Here is a 7,063-nt window from a genome sequence, read left to right as displayed (position 1 = left end):
CGGAGTTTAAGATCTTATAAATAAATTTTAAAAAATACTTCACTGTATATTACAGTATATTTGTTGTATGTTTAAGATGCCAGTATGTCAGTTTTATTAGTTTCGTGAATAAGAGAAATTTTAAAGTTCACGAATATATTGTAAATTTAGTTATTAGTAGGTCTTTATGTAGATATGATATGATTCTTAATATGTCTTTAATTAATTCCGCTTAAATTTTATATTAAAATTATGGCAAAATGTTCACGACAGAAGCAGACTAAAGTAACATAATAAAACATAAATTTGTTTCAGCGCCTACTTAAATATTTTAGCAAAATTGACATTTTGCTTAAACACTTATGTAGGCGGTGATTATTTTTATAATTTTGAATTTTAGAAAATTTGTTTACTTTCCAGGTGACCTTCCTCCGTGTTATTTTATAGTGAATTTTGTTAAATAATAAATTAATTCATAAGTCGTTGTTATAGATGACTGATATTACCTTGTACTTATCACGATAATAAAAACTCGTTTACATATCTACAAAATGAATAGATTAGAAATAAATGCGATTATTTTTTTCATCTGTCGAGTCAGTATTCCATCATTCATGTAGGATTAATCGAAATCTTGATTATCAATAATCATAGATATGTTGTCTAAAACTATAGTCAATAATAACATTCTCTCTATATTCAATGGTATGATTTTTGATTGAAGAATTGTAAATTTAACCGCTAATTTTGATCCTATAATCCTATCTGTTGCAAAGTAAACTTTTCAATACATATAATATAAATATAATGTACTTGGAATATATATAAAAAACCTATTATTTACGGACTTCATCCTCATAGAACCCAAAATAATTGGCTTGAAAATTTTTGTCTGTTTATATGTTTGTTTGCGCTTATTTCAGAAACGGCTTAATATATTTGAGTGCGATGTTCACTGATGTAAACTTGTATTAAAAGTGTTTCTTATATTCCAATATTTCCAATCAATAAAATTAAATTAATAACTATTGTAATTTTGAATACAATACAATATAAGTACAAAGTAAGAGGCTCAGCTAATCAATATATTGGAATTGACAATAATGTCACTGGAACTACTAATGTTTAACTATCCACAGTGACCAGGTTTTAATTTATAGTTAAACTGCAGAACCAAGATCCTCCTGTTACCAATTCTATTATCTATTCCATCATGCGACCTGGCGATAAAATGTATAAAAACTCGTTTATCCTTGACCAGGGGTACTGCGGCTAGCATAACGTATTATATATTCATGTGCAATCAGAAGTTAACTGAGAGTTTAACAAGTTATGATGCAGCCGGCCCGTCGTGGAAGCGACGATAAATTAATTTTGTGGCATCTAAGTGCTTAGAACGTTCCTCAGCACTGTTAACCTTAAGTTATTATGAATCTGTCTGTCGTACTTGTGGTACTGTTCACCGCTAAACCTAGGAAGCTAATAGCTAGAGGTGGGGGAAAGGGGATTGTTGGTAATGTGGATTGATGATCTTATTGCTAGCAATGTACCATGTCAGGTTGACCTCCACGTGGTTCCCCCTAGAAATCATCATGTTAAATTTCTAGTGAATTGAACACGAAAGGCAAACTGACCTGACCTCATCTTATCATCCTCCACTGGTATCTCATCCACATCAGCCAGCGTAAACCGTTAGCGTAGGTAGGTGGATCATTAACGTCAACCTCCACGCGGTTCACTCTGGAAACCATCGTGATAAATTCTTGTTGAATTTGTCAGGTTGACCTTCACGCGACTTCTCCTGGACATCATTATGTTATATTCCCGGTGAATTTGCCGCATGCGATGTGCTAACTGACCTGACTCATCTTAGCGTCCTCCACTGGTGGTCCGCCAGTGTAAACTGTTAGTGCGGGTGTACCACTCCATTATCACCCCAGATATGTTCACAGCTGTTTGACGTAATTTTATAAAGACTACTATTGACATTAAATATTACATTATATTTAATGTCAATAGGAACATTAGATTTATGTTTATTACATTTATATTTCGTCAAATTATGCCGAAATATAAATCTAATGACAGACAGATAGAATACATATGCCTTCGTTGCCAACATTAACAAATTAGTAGCCATACACAAGAATAAGAAAAAACACGTAGTACATACAGAAAAGGTACTTCAGCTGTTGCTGATATAAGGCCTAGTAAGTACCTACTGCAATAGTAAATATAAAGCTGAAATAGTAAAAAGCAAATATAAAGACCATATAATGCAAATGAACTCGCAAACGAATACTAGTGTAGTCAAAATTAACACTGTTATTAATATCTGTTTACCTACATCTATTTTTAAAACAAAATAATACATTTATAACTGCGTGATCAAGTTGTTATTGAATTTCTCAGCGTCGCGGCAATGGCCACAAGAGTGAACGGAACAGAGTGATAGGTGTAACAGAGATGCATTATCAAGGTCATGCGTACTACGGCGCATGTGGATAGTGGTAACTTGTTTCGACCGTTCTCACATCGGTCCCATGGTGTAATGGTTAGCACTTTGGACTCTGAATCCAACGATCCGAGTTCAAATCTCGGTGGGACCTGAAACTTTTGCAGTATTCTGTTTTATTAACATAGTTTTTAAGTTATAAACCGTATATGATAGGATGTTTTAATACTTTCAAAGATAATATAAAAAAAATGGTAATGTTAATTACGTACATAAATAAAAAAGAAATTAAATGCCTGGACACTGGTTTTTGAATACTTGTAAAATATATGTTAAAAATATTTGAAAAAAATTAATACTATGTCATATTACTATGTTATCTGTGCTAATGCCTTGAAACGCGTTTTATCGAAAAAGGGAGTAATTTTTACGTGAAAATATTTTGGTGAAGTTAAGAATTAAAGATAAAACAGTCATTATTTCTAAATTCGTCTCTCTAATGTGTACTTCCAGCGGCTGCTTACTTTGTTCGATCACGTGGCCCGTCTGGAACCAGATAATTTGGAAAAATGTATAATGGAACGCCACGAGGACGGAAGAACGGGCAGAGGTAGGGAACCAGCACCATGGACAGATTCCGTTAGCGCCTTAGCCTAAAATCTTAACCTTCGCGTCTTTTCACGGGTAAACAGTTAACAGTTCGGGTTATATTATTAAACTTTTTGTAGGGATCCGTAATTTTTTTTCTAGTTATAAATATAGCATATATTACTGATGGACAATATTGTACCATTTTAGTAGTAAAAGAATTTTGAAATAATTATTTTATTATTGAAATAATTTTTAATTCGATCCTGCAATTTCTGAGTTCATTCGTTACAATAATACAAAATTACAAATACGTCCTCCTTATTATATTAGTGTATTAGTAATATCTAGTATGTTCTAGACTGCAATACACAGTACAATAATATATTATAATATTTATATGTACAATCTTATCAAAATAATACATGTACATGAACACAATAAACTTACTAACTCCTACTGTTTATCACCATACAGGTATATCACACCTTTTTGTAATAGTAGATAATCCGAGCCACTGTAATTTGAGGTATATTTTATATAGATCGTGCATAGTAGTAGAGATCTATTTATATTGGTTAAATTTCTACAGCAAAATAACATTAATCTACTGAGGATAATATATGAATTTTATTATCTTACTCAGTTGTTAGGTAAATAGCTACTTTAACTTTCGTACAAGAATTCCTTTACGTTTCGTCTATTGTCTTTATTATCATAATGGAGTGGAGAAGAGATTGTTAGTAATGTGAACTAATTCTTCCATTGCTAGCAAAATACCAAGTTAGGTTGACCTCCACGTGGTTACCCTTAGAAATCATCATTTCGTCATCGTTAAAATTCTAGTGAATTTAACACGAAAGGCAAACTGAAATGGCCTCATCTTATCATCCTCCACTGGTATCTCATCTCCATCCGCCAGCGTAAACCGTTAGCGTAGACAGGTGGATCATTTCATAATCATCTACAAAAAAAATCCGTATCATTCCCAAGAGACGAGAGTTTATTCAGTTTTAACTTTAATTAAAGCATTTAATAGTATCGAAATTGAGTTTTTTGAGAGTCTTGGATACCTTAATTTATGGACCCTTCAGCATTATTGAAAAAGCTCCTTACCAAGTTACCATTCGTTGATAGGCACTGTGGTGAAGGCGAGGGAAAATTGACAATCGCAACTGATTGAAATTCAAATGTCATTGAAGAATCCCTGATAAAAGCCTGAACGAACATAATTACTTACGAGGAGTATTGGGCAATCATCAAAAATTAGGAGCCTACTGTCGACGCTTCGTAAGCAATAAATGAAGAAACATACACACGTAATATATAGAAACTGAAATAAGATATTAGTCCAAATATATACTGTTCGGTAAAGTTATCTGCAACACCCACTGATACCATTGAGAATCATCTTTTATTGTCATAAATGGTAACCATTTTGAGCTGCTATACAGCTGTATCTATTAATTTCACATTATTGCTGTAAAATTTTATTAAAATGAATCAATTTTCTTCTCTGTTAAGGACCCAAAAAAATATACAAAATAAAGCCTTCTGAGTAAGAACTCATGGTGTCTCAAAAATAAATACCTACGCACGATTCTTATTTATTACGATTATATGTATGCAAGAGGTGCATACATATAATCGTAAATGAACGTAGTAGGTCCATCGCCTGATAGGTACATAAAAATAAATCAAAGTAAGACGGTGAAAATATACGTCAAACAAATTACTCCTGTTGTAAATTTTATTAAATCCATGTTAGATACAAAGGAAGAAAATTGCTGCTGGAGAGGGCCACTTGGGGAACAAACCTGACTAATGAAAACAAACAGTGCCAATTCAATTATCCCTTAAAAATACAGGCTCATTGAGCCGTGGAGGGTCCCGCGACGAAAATACCGTAATCATAATGTACCCAATGATTTTATGTAGTGAAGCGCTGAATCTAGCTGATTCCAGTTCTGAATCGAGTCACCTATTGCTATACGTTTTGGGAATCTACCCGTGTTACTGCAATCGAGGTTTCAAAGCAAATTCTAAGACTATTAGCAATTTCCGCCTTTCCTTTACAGCTGGATGATCAACATGCCATTTAAAAAAAAATGGAGTACCCACGTACTTGAAGAGGATTCCAAAATGATTCCAGATGTAATCAATACATAGATGGATAGGTACTGTTTAATTTCCCTATAGATAATACACAGAGGCATAAATAGATAAAACAGAAGTACTAACAGTGAGTAACACAAGTGATTAAGTAGCAACTCTCCTGTGATGGAAATTCAATACTAAATCAAATTAATTCGAAAGATAACAGTGAGCTCTGCCACGTTGGTTTTAAGTGTGGATACTCATAGAAATATCAACAAATCAAGTGTTACACAGCAAAAACTGAAAGTAATTAACAGATTCAATTGAAAAGAATGGACAAGAGACTGTACTCTTGTCCGTTATTTTCAATTGAATCTGTTGACTAAACTAAACAGTAGAAAAAACAAAAATCTTCACATTTACAAGCTAATAAAATGGTATAAACGCATAAATGACCTTTGAATTTGAATCGACAGTTAATATATAACTACTATAGTAACTACCTCTATAACTACTTAACTTTTATTTTTGTACTTTTTTATTCTATTCTATTTTTTTATTTTTGTGAATTTGACGGGATCTTTATTTACATTTTATATTAAGGAGCAATTTCACTAGTACCAACAAATGAAGACGTGTAAAGGTAGACTAATATGTCTGCAAAAAAAAATTCCCATTAGCCGCTCCTTATACGTCGAAATATAGAGAACTAAGTAAAAAGGATTAAACCGTGGTAAGAATATATTACACTTTAATTTTATTTTAAAATGCATAAGTGTAAGAGGTAAGATCGAATGGGCACGTCACTAGTTTTATATGTCGGCTATCAAGAAGAGAATAAATGAAACGGTCATAAACGTCCGGACCCGGGTTCTTATTTTGATGCGATGGAAATGGATGCGTTTTTAATGTTTCTTTTTCTTTGCATTATTTACTACCACAGTGTAGTAGTAGTAATGGAAATTAGGTATATGTATAAAATATACGACAAAATATATCATTTTCATTAAGTTCTAGGCTAACTGTGTAAATAAAATAAATAAATATAGAAGCATTTTTACAAGGCTATTAAATACACAGTATATAAATACGTAGGCACTCGTACTCATATAACAAGCGTCATGAGTAGTCTGAGAATAAATGAGAACTGAGAACATCATGAAGAAAGTAAAAAAAACTTGAACAGTATTGTTGGCGACAGCTCCTCAGGGAGAGCAGTGGACTGTATCGATGGTGGGGTTTGAAAGAAACGGTTGTCTCTCGAAGCCTGTTTATTCTCTCCACAGAAGTTTCACAATTGAGTTATAGCCGAATTCGATGTTACATTCAAGTTTCAGCCGCTGTAGCTCAGACTGTATGGCGTCTATAGGAAACTACCGCGACTGACCTTACAATAATAACGGACTATAACTGCCGTCCGTACTGTGTTCGATTACGACAGCCGTCGGCATATAACAATCCGACTATGACTGTCTGAGTCCCTCTATTATAACAGTATTATGACTGCCTTATGACTATATTATGACTAACTCGATACAAAAATTCCTCGCCTTATATATGGGAGGTATAGACTGTAGTGGGGACTACAGTCCTTACAAAATTCTTACTGGCAATAAACCAAACCTTATTTCTATCAGACAATGCACAACGTTATACAACTTCATAACAATATCTTTGCACATTGCCGAAATTCCCTTACTTCTTTATTCTCACAAACTAACAGTTACTCATAAAGAATGCATTGCATTTTACAACTCTACCCAAGAATATTTAACATTGGTGCAATAACCAATTTCCTTGTCTAATTACAATGCACTGTAAACACGGATTGGACAATATTCATAAAGACATGAATTACCGTGTTCCGTCCGTTAGTCTACAATAAGAATATGTTTACAATAAGAAACCCTACGGTCATCATAAACCCGATGGCTAGTAACGGTG

The 7,063-nt window shown here is 33.2% G+C and overlaps 1 non-coding gene across 1 annotated transcript; it reads left to right on the top strand.

Moving 5' to 3' along the window:
• Positions 1-2,516: 2,516 nt before the first annotated feature.
• Positions 2,517-2,588, top strand: Trnaq-cug (transfer RNA glutamine (anticodon CUG)). Its single transcript has one exon. It is a non-coding gene; the product is annotated as a tRNA-Gln (tRNA).
• Positions 2,589-7,063: the final 4,475 nt, after the last annotated feature.

This window comes from Achroia grisella, unplaced genomic scaffold, assembly GCF_030625045.1.
Source record: "Achroia grisella isolate CSIRO2021 unplaced genomic scaffold, CSIRO_AGI_Agris_v1 utg215, whole genome shotgun sequence".
Taxonomy (NCBI): Eukaryota; Metazoa; Arthropoda; class Insecta; order Lepidoptera; family Pyralidae; genus Achroia; species Achroia grisella.
Note: the sequence above shows the minus strand (reverse complement) of the source record. Positions and strands in the feature narration are given on the sequence as shown.